General features: G+C 39.2%; 1 protein-coding gene across 8 annotated transcripts in view; it reads left to right on the top strand.

Moving 5' to 3' along the window:
* The first annotated feature begins 362 nt into the window (after nt 1-362).
* Nucleotides 363-15336, top strand: part of LOC129718637 (ephrin type-B receptor 1) — a 193826-nt gene continuing 178852 nt past the window's right edge. For 7 of the 8 annotated variants that reach the window (XM_055669603.1, XM_055669601.1, XM_055669600.1 and 4 more), the window contains exon 1: nt 363-801. The gene's annotated coding sequence lies outside the window, so the exon portion shown is untranslated. Of the gene's footprint in view, nt 802-843; nt 1340-15336 lie in introns of those variants that run through there. The other variant, XM_055669596.1, reaches the window with a different exon arrangement.

Genomic DNA, 15336 nt, shown 5'->3' with positions numbered 1-15336 from the left:
AAATCTTCCTCTCTGTGTAAACGAAAAACTCTCTCTGGTTTCTCTCGAATTGAGAGCGGCTCTCTCGCACCCGCGCACCGATCCGGTTCCGACAGGAGTTTTGCTTCGCATCGAAACCTGCATGCAGAGATGCCAGAACTTTTTCGTGAAAATCCGTAGATTCTACGGATTTTTATGAAATTCTACGGATTTTCCGTGTTTTCTTCTTCTTTTCTACGGATTTCCCATATATTTGTAAATCCGTAGAAGTGAACAAATCCGTAGATCTACGGATAGATCCGTAAATCTGGCAAGCCTGCCTGCATGCCCTTTTAGCACGCAAGCGGTAACACACAGCAGCTCAGCGCTCTATCAAACTTGCTCGCTGCTCTTCTCGTTCAGAACGAAGGAAGATGGCGTATCGAACGTCCACCGAACGTCGGGCTCCTGACTGTTGTGTGTAGAGTGTCCAGTGTGTTGTCTCTGCGGATCCCCCATTGCAAATCTGTTCAGGAAAAGTGACTTTAGATTCGAAATTAGCGGTGTTAAAGTGGCATAAAGTGTGCTTGCCGTTTGTGTAACGACTTTGTGAATCCTGCCGGAACCGTTTCTGCCAGGTGTTACGCGTGACCGTGCGTGATTTAGTGGTGAAAAGTGTCCTGGAACCAAACTCGAGTGGAATTTCGGATTAATCAAACCAGACCCCTGAGACTAGACTAGTGAAAGAGAAAGAGCGACAGAAAGAGAGTGTGAGTCTGGGTTTGGCTGGAGGAAAGTGGACGGAGAGCAGTCGACTGTCGGTGTGTGCGTGTTTATGAAGAAGTAGGTTTCCTTCCTTTGGTTTTGATTTTCCTTTGGCTGGCTGGCTGGCTGCTGGAATCATTCGCCGCGCAGAGGACGGGCAGCAGCAAACCGTCTCTGGTGTGGTTGTGTTGGTGTTAATCGCAGCATAGCGCAGAAGAAGTTTTCAGTATACAGTTGAAGAATGTGGGAGATTGGCAAGTGAGAAACAAGAGTGGGCCAAAGTGGGCACGGGGGGTGGAGAAGGTGACAGGCTGGTTGGCTGGCCGGGTTGGTGTTGATAGAGGTGCTTGTGTTGTTGTTGTTGTTGTTGGGTTGAGGCGACCGATGCGCTGAAGGGGGAGGACACCAATTTTCATCTGTCGCTCAATCGCCGTGCACAAACACAGTCCCACGCATGCACATGCATGCAACGGGCGAAGGAAAAGCCGACACAACTGGCACACAGGACGCAACAGAGTTGCCAGTGGGAGATTGTTGGTCCTGTGAGATTGTTATTCTAGGATTTTTTTAAATAGTAAATGTGTTAATTTAGTATAATAACGATATTTACGTGTCGGTAAGTAATGTAACAAATATTGAACTCGGTTTTATAGTTTCGCTTAAGGGGAGAAAAGCTTACGGAATATGACAACCACAAACTATAACTTTTATGAAGACCCTCAATATCTTTAGTAAAGTGTTCAATTTTGGTGGAATACAAGAATTGATAGTTTTTAAAGATAGTTGGGAAATTATTGTAACCATTTTTAACGACAACCTACATTCGAAAAATTTTCTGTACAGTTTTTTAGAAGTTTTTAATTAGGAATATTATTTTTGCCATTTTATTTAAAGCTTTTTTTGTGAAAAAAATATCGGTTGGATTAAATCCAGACCAGTATCTAGCTGTGGAACATTTACGCAATCCCCATGACCACTTTTGTGATATTAAACTCAAACTTGATTGCTCTGAATTAGTTATTTTCGCGCTGTGAAAGTAAAAAGGTTGATTCTCGATTCCATTTTCAATCACACGAGCTTTATTGCCATTTTGCCTTAAAACTAATAATATCAATAATATATACATTATTTGAAGTTTAAATTAGTGAATGCAACATCTGATCGTGAACTACCTAACAACTATTTTACAATAAGCATAGGAAATATGATTTTGCCACCCTGCGATCTTGTCACAGCTTTTCATGAAATCGGCTGGACAAATTTCTACAGAAGCAATAATTTAAATTACCTTTTAAATATCTTCAATACAGCTATGCTTTCTCTTCATAAAAACACAACGAAAACTTAGAAATGAAAACGACTGCCATCAATATAAGGTTCTTCGCAATAAAGTAACTTAAAGTAACTACGCTTATCCGGAAATCAAAACAGAACTATTTCCAAAAACTGTTAAGTCGTGGTTTGTCGGCTAAGAAGATATGGAGGAAGCTCAACTCTATGGGGGTGGGAAAGTGCAATTTACCATCACCTAATAGCTTCTCTGACGATGAAATTTACTATACCTGTAGAGTGTCGTCATCATCGAAATTACCGTCATAATGCGAGAGAACCAATCAATTAGAGCAGCGTTCCTGTATACAATCTTTAACTCTCGATGCGCTTGAGTCACCGTTTTATTTACATGAAATTAGAAAAGTAACGCAAATGACGATTGTTCGGCACAAAATCAGACATTTTCACAAAGTGTATGACGCCACAATAAAATCATTAACGTATCAAAGCTAATGATACTTATTACGGGAGCCACTTCACGGTGAAATATATTTCACTCTTACGCTCACTCCAGATTTTGAGTTCTATTCCCGATTCCACCTAAAGTGAGGTGACAAAAATTAGTTTCGTGAAATTGAAAGTCCCGGAAAGTCGATTTTTTCCAAGATCTCCTTTTTCGAGATAACACTAGATCTCGACATTTTCTGCATTTGTAAGACATTTGGCGTCAAGAAAAAAATTTCGACATCGACGTGAAATTTTTTTCAGCGGTCAAAAATCGTTTTTTACTGAAAAATACATCCAATATTTATCATTTGATCACAAATCAATCAATTTTTGGCTTATCTCATTCCCGTGAAATCATTTCACCTTCCAAAATGGTCGTGAAATATTTCCACGCGAAACGTTAAAGTTGCTATGCTACGTTCCGAAATTGTAATGCTTTTCACTCCGTTACTGAGATTAAAAATTAAAAACGTCTAAATGGGCTGCGTGCACTGTCCGCCATTGCTGCTCATGAAAAGCTGGATAGTTGCTTAACCTTAAAGAAATAAAAATAAAAAAGTATAAGGGTATGTGCCTAAGTGCAGAAACGCAGTTCGAGGTGGGATTACGAATGGTATAATAAATTTATCTGGTGGTCAGCAGAGAGACACGCACACATAATACGAAGCATTTTACTTAATCGATTAATGTAAAATCCACTTCCCCGCATACCGACTGCTATTACTTGAGAAATGGATAACTTGAATGCTCCAGAAAGAACAGTCCGCTTTGACGGCCAATGAACGAATGAGAAATTCAATTAGATTACAGTCAGGTTTTTTTACGCGGTTTTTTTATACGCGGATTTTTTACGAGGTTTATTCTACGTGGATTTTTGAATTAACGCGGTTTCTTTTACGCGATGTTTATCTAGTAAAAGATTTAGTCCAAAAAATACCCTCCGCCCACCGAAAGATCCGGAATGACTGTCAAAGAGGACTATTTTAAATACTGGTTCTAAAGCGTCTCGGGTTTTTTCTAAAGCCCTTCTTGCTGGACTACTTTACGCGGATTAAAAAAAAACGTGGTTTTATATTACGCGGATTTTCGAATTAACGCGGATTTTCGAATAAACGCGGTTTTTATTTTACGAGGTACGTATCCCCCGCGTAAAAAAACCTGACTGTATGTGCTTTTTCAAAAGCGACGAATATTTGCTACCACCCGCTTTCTGCTGCTACAGAAAGAACCGTCCGCTTTGCCTTCCGAATACTGAATGGGTGAATTGAAATAACGATCATTCTTACATAGCTGCTGGAAGCAAAGTACCAGTGGTAACTAGCGAGCCAGTAGAGCCAGCAATGCTGAGACTCCCTTCGCTCTAGTTTGTTGGTCAATTAAACGCTAAAACTTCGTCCTAAACCACTCTTTTATTTAGTCTGTATACACTCCCACTTCCTTATTATCTATCTCCTCCCTTGTCTTTTCACCACTTTATTCTTTTTTGCCCCTTCTTCGACGTCTGTAGTTTCCTTTCTTGCTTCGTCACTGCTCAGAGACCGTTGCTACTCTCCTTCCCGGTGTGCAAGTTTGTCGTGATGCTCCGGGGAACTGGTTAACTCCAACAGTCGAGATAATTCTCCAGGTCAAATGGGCTGGGTTCTAGTAGCTTTCACAAAGGAACGTAAGGTCCTGATTGACCAATCTCTTTTTGCCTTTCTCCTAGAAAGGTATAGCAATCACTTGCAAAACCGAAAGTATAAAAGTGCTCCAAAGGGCTGAATGGCATATATCACTCGACTCAGCTCGACGAGCTGAGCATTTTCTGTATGTGTGTGTGTGTGTGTGTGTGTGTGTGTGTGTGTGTGTGTGTATGTGTGTGTGTGTGTATGTGCAGATTTTTACTCTCACTCACTTTTCTCAGAAATGGCTGGACTTATTTTCATGAAATTATTTGCAAACGAAAGGTCTCGTTGTCCCATTAGACCCTATTCAATTTCATTGTAATCGGATTTTTAGTTTAGAGGTTATGTATCAAAATGTAAAAATCATGAAACATCATTATCTCGAAAACTACACAACCGATTTGAACAAAATTGATTTCAAATGAACGGGATACCTGAAATACCCTTAACTTTTTAATTTCATGAAGATTGAACTTGTGGTTCAAAAGTTATGACAAGAAACGTGTTTTGAAGACTACTTAATCTCACTCATGTTTCTCAGAGATGGCTGAACCGATTTTCATAAAATTAGTGTCAAATGGAAGGTCTAATTGCCCCATAAGACCCTATTGATTTGTTTTGCAATCAGACTATTACTTTGCCTGTTATGTTTAGAAATGTGAAATCCAGCTATGAAAAGGAAAATATTCCGAAGACTACTTGAACTCACTCACTTTTCTCAGAGATGACTGACCCGATTTCCACAAAATTAGTGTCAACTAATAAGTCTAGCTGCCTTAGAAGACCCTATTGAATTTTACTGTGATCGGACTGTAACCTCGTCTGTTAAGTACCAAAATGTGAAAATCACGAAACTTCATTATCTCAGAAACTACACAACCGATTTGATCAATATTATTATCAAATGGGCGGGCTAGTTAAGGGTTAACTGCTGAATTATGATTGAACACGTGGTTTCAAAGTTTGGCTGCCCTATACGTTCCCATTTTATTTGATTAAAATCGAACTTAAGCAACCGTTATGTATTAAATTGTTTATAAAACAAAGAAAGTCTATTATCTCAAAGATTACATGACTTATTTGAACATAACGAGTGTCATACGAACGAGTCATCTCTCAAACTTACGAATAACAAACTTCATAACAATTTGATATGTGGCTCAAAAGTTATGGAAAGAAAAGAAACTCAAAAACCTGCTTTGATCGATATATGTGGCCTCAACATAAATTAAATGTGGTATCGTACTATTTGAACGTTCCAAATTCATTGATTTCTTGCGATGTGTTTAAAGTCTGCAAATGCACGATGAATCGGCCATAGGATATGATCAAATTCAATTAACAAATCGTTTGAAATGATTGGTTTTTTCGAAATGACAACATCCTCGACCTTTGGCTTCTGTTCATCACCTTAATTCTGAATATATTCATATTGGGTGGTATTCGGCCATTTTCAGCAGATTTTCTGGCATCAATATGACACCGGAAATACTCATATTGGGAGGTATTTAGTTATTTTGGTTGTTTTCCAGAAACTTAAAGTGGTCGTCTTAAAATTCAAAATGGTGTCAAGGGTCAATGTATGGTTTCCATGCATCGTCTCGATTACGAAAATATCCATATTGAGTATTATCCGGTCATTTTCGACTGTTTCCTAGAAGTTGCCATTTAGCAATTCAAATGGTGCCTGAGGTCAATTGTTAGCTCATTGCATCATTCTGGTTTCAGAGATACTCATATTGGTTGGTATTTGGTTATTTTAGGCTGTTTTTCACAAACCGGAAGTCGCCATCTTGGATTTCAAAATGGTATTTAAGATAATTTCTGGCCTCTGAGCGTCATTTTGGTTGAAGAAACACCCATATTGGGTGTCATTCGATCATTTTTGGCTGTTTCCCAGGAACCGGAAGTCGCCAACCTAGAATCCAAAATGAGGTCTGTGGTCGATTACAGCTGCTGTGTATCATTCTAGATCCGGAGATACTCGTGTTAGACGAAAATCGGCAATTTTTGGCCACAAGTTGCCTTCCCACAATTCATAATGGTGTCTGAAGTCGATTTGTGGCTCCAGTGCATCATTACGATCCCGGAAATACCCATATTGGGTGGTATTTGGTCGTTTGCCGCTGTTTTTCCGAAACCGGAAGTCGCCATCTTAGAATTCAAAATGGTATCTGTGGTCGATTTTAGCTCCTGTGTATCATTTTTTATCCGGATATTTTTAAATTGGGTGGAAATCGGCCATTTTTGGGTGTTTTCCAGAAACTGGAAGTTGCCATCTTACAGTCCAAAATGTTGCCTGAGGTTGATTATGGAACATATTTGTTAACGCTAAAAACATTCACCTGCCAAATATGGTTCCATTTAGTTGATTAGTTCGCGAGATGTGCAGAAAATTGTGCAGAAATATGTGCTTCCAGAAGAGGGAGGGGCGTCGAACCATTATGAACATATTTGCTACCCTTTAAAACATCCACATGCCGAATTCGGTTTCATTTGCTTGGTTTGTTCTTGAGTTCTGCAGAAATTTATGTTTCATTTGTATTGGACCCTTCCTTTCCGAAAGAGGAAGGGGTCTCAAACTATCATAGGAACCTTTCGCGGGACCAAAAACCCCTACATACAAATTTTCACGTCGATCGGTTCGGTAGTTTTCGAGCCTATATGGATCAGACAGACTGACAGACAGACCGGACTACATTTTTATATGTATAGATTACAACATCAATATTTTAGAACCTAAAGAGTGAATATACATTTATTGGATTGAAGCGTTCATGTAAATCTATTTTTACAAATAAAAGTTTGAATGAGAAAGGCTGGGTCTGACCGCTAGGTGGATTAATTTAGGTTTTTCACGATGCCTTCACTTCACTTCCAAACTTCTCTTTTTCGATTTGCCTTTCTCCTAGAAAGGTATAGCAATCACTGGAGAAACCAAAGGCATAAAAGTGGTCCCAATGGCCGAATGTCATATACCACTCGACCCCTTTCGACGAACTGAGCATTTTCTGTATGTGTGTGTGTGTGTGTGTGTGTGTGTGTGTGTGTGTGTGTGTGTGTGTGAAAGGTCTAGTTGCGCCATAGGTTGCTATTGAATTTCATTGTAATCGGATTTTTAGTTTAGAGGTAAAAATTATTTTTAAATTTCGTTATGCTTGAACATATGGTTCAAAAGTTGTGTAAAAAAAAGTTATCCTGAGGTTGTTTAAACTCACTCATTTTTCTCAGAGATGGCTGAACCGATTTTCGCAAAATTAGTGTCAAATGAAAGGTCTAGTTGCCCCATAGGTTGCTATTGAATTTCATTGTAATAGGATTGTAACTTTGTCCGTTTCATCGTATTTCTCGAAAAATTTTACGTAAGAAGCACTTACCATCCCATGGTAATATGAGCCAATCTTGAGATATAACATTTTTACGAAAAATTAATTACGAAATTCAGGACTATTTTCGTAAAAATGCTATATCTCGAGATTAGCTCATATTACCACGGAGCGATAAGTGTTTCTTACGTAAAATTTTCAAAGAAATACGATGAAACCATCAAATTTAAAATAAATTTAGCTGCTTTTGCCGTAAAATGCAAATTTAGTTTTAAAATACAAAAACAATCCATCTGGCAACACTTCCGGTCAAAAATAATATTTTCTCTGGATTCCTTGGTTTATTTTCTTCAAAAATTTTTCGGGTGTCTTACGTCCATAAATTGTGAAAAAAAATCGAAGTTTACAATTTTTTACGTGAAAATGTTATATCTCGAAATTGGCTTATATTACCTCGGGATGATAGTTGTTTCTTATGTGAAATTTTTCAAGGAACACGATGAAATTATCAAATTTAAAATAAAAATGGCTGCATTTGACGAAAAATATAAATTTAGTTTTCAAATACAAAAATAATTTATCTGGCATCACTTCCGGTCAAAACTCATATTTTTCTGGATTCCTTGGTTTATTTTCTTCAAAAATCATCTATGAGTATTTTTCGGACATCTTACGTCTATGAATTGTAAGAAAAAGAAAAACCTAAATTAATCCACCTAGCGGTCAGACTCAGCCTTTCTCATTCAAACTTTTTATTTGTAAAAATAGATTTACATGAATGCTTAAATCCAAAAAATATATTCACTCTTTGGGTTCTAAAATATTGATGTTGTAATTTAAGTATAAAATATGAAATTTGACGTAATGTTAGTGCTTCAGAAATAGCGAAATATAAGAAATGACTCTTAATTTCGAACAATTTAATCACGAGCGATACCGAGAACGTTCAAATAGTACGATACCACATTTAAATCATGTTGGAGCCATATATATTGATCAAAGCAGATATAGTGTTGAATAGTCTTTGAATTTCTTTTCTTTACAAAACTTTTGAACAGTATATCAAATTTTTATGAAGTTTGTTATTTGTAAGTTAGAGATATGACTCGTTTGTATGACACTAGTTATGTTCAAATAAGTCGTGTAAGACTCGAGATAATAGACTTTCGTTGTTTTACAAATTAAAACATAACGGTTGCTTAAGTTTGATTACAATCAAATGAAAAGAGAACGTATGGGGGAGCCAAACTTTGAAACCACGTGTTCAATCATAATTGATCAGTTAACCCTTAACTATCCCGTTCATTCGATATCAATATTGTTCAAATCTGTTGTGCAGTTTCTAAGATAATGAAGTTTAGTGATTTTCACATTTCGATACATTACAGACGGAGTTACATTCCGATTACAGCAAAATTCAATAGGGTGTTATGAGGCAGGTAGACCTTTCATTTGATACTAATTCTGTGGAAATCAGGTCAACCATCTCTGAGAAAAGTGAGTGAGCCCAAGTAGTCATCAGAATATATTTCTTTTCATAGCTGGATTTCACATTTCTAAACATAACAGGAACAGTAATAATCCGTTCGCAAAAAAAAAATCATTAGGGTCTTATGCGGCAACAAGACATTCCATATGACACTGATTTTATGAAAATCGTTCCAGCCATCTCTGAGAAACATGAGTGAGATTAAACAGTCTCCAGAACACGTTTCTTCCTGTAACTTCTGAACCATATGTTCAATCTTCATAAAATTCAAAAGTTGAATGTTTTTAGGTAGCCCGTTTATTTGAAACCAATTTTGTTCAAATCGGTTGTGTAGTTTCTGAGATATTGATGTTTCGTGATTTTTGTTTTTTGATACATAACCTCGAAACTACAAATCAGATTACAATGAAATTCAATAGGGTCTTGTAGGGCAACTAGACCTTTCATTTGTAATTGATTTCATTGAAATCGATTCAGCCATCTCTGAGAAAATCGAGAGAGATTGGGAGAGCGTTACTGAGTTGGGAGAGCGTCAAACTGAGTCGAGTGGTATACGACATTCGGCCCTTTTGAGCACTTTTATACCTTTAGTTTTTGCAGTGATTGCTATACCTTTCTAGGAGAAAGGCAAAAAGTGAAATGATAGAAATGACTTTTAATTTCAACTTCAATCCCGAGCAAGGCCGCAAACATTGAAATAGTACAATATTAAATTTAAATGATGTTGAGGCCACATATTTTGATCGTAGCTATTATTTTAAAAAGTCTGCGGGTTACGTTTCTTTCTATAACTTTCAAACCATATGTTTAAACATTATGAAATTCATTTATTTGAATTCAACTATGTTCATAGCTTCTGAGATATAAGAGTTTTTTTCACATTCTGACGCAGCGCTAAAACTAAAAGTTTGATTACAATGAAATTCAATGGCAACCTAAGCGGCAAGTAGACCCTTCATTTGACACCAAGATAGAAAGAATCGGTCAGACAATCTCTGAGAAAAGTGAGTGCGAAAGAATGGTGCACATACACACGTACACACACACACACAAACATATACACCTATACATGCATATATGCAGAAAATGCTCGATTCGTCGAACTGAGTTGAGTAGTATATGACATTCGGCCATTTCAATCATTTTTCCACCTTTTAATTAGCCAGTGATCGTTAGGAGAAAGTCAATATGTTTACTTTCATTATGTGATTTCACATTTTTATGAACAACGGACACAGTTACAATCCGATTGCAATGAAATTCAATAGCAACCTATGGGGCAACTAGACCTTTCATTTGACACTAATTTTGTGAAAATTGGTTCAGCCATCACTGAGAAAAATGAGTGAGTTTAAACAACCTCAGGATAACTTTTCTTTACATAACTTTTGAACCCTATGTTCAATCATAACGAAATTCAAAAGTTAAGGGTTCTGGGGACAGCCCAATCATTTGAAACCAGTTTTATTGAAATCGGTTGTGTGGTTTCTGAGATATTGATGTTTCGTGATGTTTACATTTTGATACATAATCTCTAAACTAAAAATCCGATTACAATGAAATTCAATAGCAACCTATGGCGCAACTAGACCTTTCATTTGCAATTAATTTTATGAAAATCGGTCCAGCTATCTCTGAGAAAAGTGAGTGAGAAAAAAAATTGCACATACACACACACACACACACACATACACACATACATACATACATACAGAAAATGCTCAGTTCGTCGAAAGAAGTCGAGTGGTATATTACATTCGGACATTGGGACCACTTTTATACCTTCGGTTTTTCCAGTGATTGCTATACCTTTCTAGGAGAAAGGCAAAAAGAGATTTTGAACAAAAAATGCGTGGCTCAGCAACAAACAGGGGGGGGGGGTCCCACAGAGCGGGGGGTATTCCAATCGACACCAAATTTGGGATTTTTCCAAAGTGACAGTAGATGAATAATTCTCCCAACTTTGAGCAAAATCTGTGATGGTCGTGTCCAAGTTTGTGCTTTTTCGTGGTCACTTCGTATGGAATGACCCGTATGTATTTATTGAACCAACGCTTGGAATCGTTTCATCCGCCTTTTGATATCTGCGTTAGGGAAACGCGCCAATCGTATGGAATGTGTATGGGAAAATTCAATCTTGCAACTTTTTCGTAATTTTCACCATATAATAAGAAAATGGTTGTGATAATTATCATTTTACAAAATTCTTGTATGTTTCAGCTATCCAACGACAGATTAATTATTTAATCCGGTACAGTTGTGTGAGAGCTATTCACATTTGAATCCTCCATTCCGCCAACCCAAAACGTGACATGCTCATTTCTGTTTCCACAGAATGTACCCTAGTATAGTGAAGGAAAACATAGTCCCACATCAAAAGTTAAAATTTTTTCAAAAAAATATTTTTTCAACTAGCTTGGAGTATTGAAACCGAGCTGTGACAATTCCTTACCTTGATTCTCTTGCATCCTCACTGGAAACACGGTTCGGCGAAGATAGTGCACCTGCCTACGCGTTGTCCTTGCTGCATCCCGCTAACGTTATACGGATGTCATTGGAAGATTTCAAGCGCAAAACCGAAAGTTTCGTAATTTTTTACGAAGTTGACAATTTGGTTGGAGAGGTGGAAGTTTTGTATCAACATTGCAACAGCATGAGAGCAGACCGTAAGAACTTGGAAGAGCTGGATCTTATAGACCTGCTAGCCGAAATCCCGTTCAGCACATTACGTCGGGCGAAAACCTGGATGAGGTCAACAATGGTTGAACAGCGGTTGAGTACTCTGTGCTTGCTGAGTGTTCATCGTCAGATGGTTAACAACAATCGTGAAAAGACACATGAACCGCTTCTGAAACGTTGACGTTTGATGCCCGAAGATTTTATTGAGAATCTTGGCTGTGTCTTCAAACTTCACGTCCTTGGGAAGCTTTGGCAGGATGTAGTTGAGATAGCGACTGTGCGGATGGGTGTCCAGTTTCCGGAGGAGAAGACGAACCTTCGCCGCATCATTCAGCTGGCTCATCGTTCTTGGAGAGGTCCTGGTAGCGGTTAAGCCAGCGTCCGAGCGTAACTCCGTTTTCTTCGGCGAAGACAAACTCGGTGATGTTCGATGAGAGGGACTCCAATATCTGCTCCGGGGTTTGATACTGAGGATGCTGCTGCTGAGCCGCCATCTGCCGTAAAAGTTGGGCCATCTTGAAAATCATATCTTGAATTCCCGGTTGCGGCTGCTGATCAACTCTATCTTCTGCCATGTTCGTGGATTCTTGAGATCCTCGTCGCCAAAATGATATGTGACTTTATTGATTACACTGGTCAACACAGGTGTGGCCCTAAAGCTCAAACTAGAAAAAGAAAGAAAGATTCTAGGTTTTTAGCTATTCCTGTGAGTTTTGATGCCTCCAGCCACTAACATTTTTTCAGAGACTTAAATGAGTTTTCTCGTAAGGCGTCGTACACAAATTACGTAACGCTAAAAACCTAGATTTCAGACTCCCTCTCCCCTATATAACGATAAGTAACGTTCGATATGACTCCCCCCCCTAAAATTACGTAACGCTGGACAACCTGTCTCCCCCTCCAAATTTGCCGTTTTGAGCAAACATCACAGTTACGTAACGATCTCAATTAACCCCCCCCCTCCCCCCTATGTAACAATAAGTAACGCAGACTTAACCCCCTCCCACCCCCTCCTTCATGCGTCACGTAATTTGTGTACGACGCCTAAACATAACGTTGAAGTAAAGAACCTGGCAAGCAATTGCTATGCATACGTAAGCTGACGCGTTTTGGTTATGGCTAGGCTCAACAAAATTCACAGGAATGGTTAAAAAGCTATAAGCTTTCTAGGGCAGCACTTATTTCGCTTTTGTAGGCCAGTGTTATTTGATTGTTTCACGTTGCCTGCGATTAGACTTCAATTTGATTAGAACAAGAGGTTGATAAATTTAGACAGCTGCATAGAATAGCTGTAGGAAAGAAGTGAAACCCATAAACTGTAGTATATGAAAAACAAACCTAAACCCTTTCACAAGCTAGAGGCTACCGCTCTCGACGGCTGGTCGGCAATCGTCGTTGTGGAAAAGACATAGAAAACAAATAATCACAGAAAAAATATTTTATCACGTTTTTCGCTACAATGTTTATAACTAATGGCCGTTACGCTGGATGGTGTCTCGTTCGACCCATTTAAAAGCAATAATTAAAAATTATAAAAGTCTTATTGTTAGGACAAAACACAACGACATGTATTTTTCAATAATTGAGTTAATATAAAACTTTAGTGCAATTTTACTCAATAAATCAAGCCAAACTATAACTTCGTACTGCCAGTGGAATGACACGAACGTCGGGCACACAATCGCCACTTGGCAACCCGTGCCGCGTACGTACAAAAGCAGCATTCGTCGTCGTTCTACTGACGGACGGGCAGAAACTCGCCTGCCTGTGTACCTACTTGCATTGCATTGGTTTGTACCTACGAATTCGTGTGCGTGTGTGTTAGTGTTAGCAGGAGTCAGTCTGGTGCTGAGCTTTCCACACCGTACGAATACGACGACTCGATTTGCGTGAATTCACCGCCATTTGTGTTAGTGTGGATTCCTTTTTGTCTTGTCGTCTGCCGCTGCTGCTGCCGCTGCACGCAAGGGAACTGTCAACGGTGGGTCCCGTTCGAAGGGAAAGGTGTTCCAGCCGAGCGTGAGAGGGTGGACCGACCGTCGACCGACCGATTCTGCTGTACTGCTGCTGCTGGCCACGGCTGATGGTTCAAATACCGACCGAGTAGTGAACAGAACAGAAGAAAAGAAACGGCAGGGCAGTAAGTAAGCAAGTGAGGCTACTGACATACTGAGGCGTCAAATGAAGCGAAGCGTTGAGCGTATTAGAAGCGGAATAAACAAAAGCGTTGGGTGAAGCTTCCTATGACATACTGAAGCGAACGTCGCAGATGCGTTGTGTTGTCATATTCCTAGATTCCAGCAGCGGCTTCGTTTAAAGGAAATATGAATTCGTCCAATGAATACTTGTTTGCTTCTTCAAGCACGGTAAATCACGTTTTTAGTAAGCATAGAGATTTTTTTATGAAGTAAAGTTTAACTAGTTTATGATATCTGTTGGACTTTGAATAACCCCTGTGAGCACAGCTAGTTACTCAGCGACTGGCGTTTCGCGACTAAAGAAGTGCAGCATGTGAGGCATGCAATATCAATCAAAAATACCAGTGTTATTTTCCTGACTACCTGAAAATTTTTCCCGATATTTTCTATATTTAAGACCAAAATAAAGCGAACATAAAGCTCCTGGCGATATCAGGTTTAGTCTGAACTGCACTAACATTTTTTAAACATTTTAACATTTTGTAAACGAAAATGTTTTCTATCTGCTTTTTTTCAATTACCAAACCAAAACAAAGCAAATATAAAGCACCTTGCGATGAAGATTTAGTCTGAACAAGGTATTACCGCGTAAGTATACGCGCGTCAAAACACTACTCGTTCTGTTTCGCCGCCTCTACCGACGCGTCGTTGCCACTCGAGTATGACCGGTTTGAGCGTTTCATATAGACGTTCGAAGAAGTAGCTCGGACGCTTTTGCGACGCTTCTTGCTTCGCTTCATTTGACGCCTCAGTATGTCAATAGCCTGAGTCGTCGTCGTCGTCGGTCTCGGAAAAAAAAAGAAAAACAAAAAATGTTGTCAGCCAGAACGTACGATTCGTCGTCGTCGTCGTCCACTAGCGCAAGAAGTCAGTCTCGTTCAATCGCTCAATAACTTGGGATTGCTGTAGTACGCGAGGGTGTGTGTGTCTCTTTTTCGGCTCCTGAAGGCTGTGCCCGAGAGAAAGGTAAGATGACGGGATGATGCAGCGAGTAGCAGGACACCGCGCTGCACTGGGACGAGAGATTGAGGGAAATACCGGCGGTGGATAAATTTGCTTGCAGGGATTTTGTGTTTAGGAGATGGGTTGAAGATTTTTCGGTGCTTCGCTAACCATCGGTCGGATAGGGTGGAAGGATACTTTAGCTCCCGTGTGTTCGATGTGACAACAGCAGGAGCAATATGTGCCGCCGCTGCATTTGGTAGGACGATGGTGGTGGTGGTCTTTTGTGTGCGGCATCATTTTGGCTGTATAAAAGGAAAGTTTCTTCTGAAATGTTGTCCTTGGGATGTGGAGATGCAGATTGCAGGTAGTCGAACGAACCAAACGAGAGAACTACGGCCGAGGTTAGGATCTGGTGCAAAAGTGAAACCATCACACTCGGTGCATGGATTGCTGATTAAGTGACAGGATATAGTGACATTTTAGTGAGCAGTGTGCTTTGAGATAAGAGGGAAAAACACGTAGATGTGGTAATG

Source organism: Wyeomyia smithii, chromosome 1 (genome assembly GCF_029784165.1).
Source record: "Wyeomyia smithii strain HCP4-BCI-WySm-NY-G18 chromosome 1, ASM2978416v1, whole genome shotgun sequence".
Classification (NCBI taxonomy): Eukaryota; Metazoa; Arthropoda; class Insecta; order Diptera; family Culicidae; genus Wyeomyia; species Wyeomyia smithii.
The sequence above is the reverse complement of the archived record's forward strand: the minus strand, read 5'-3'. Positions and strand labels throughout refer to the sequence as shown.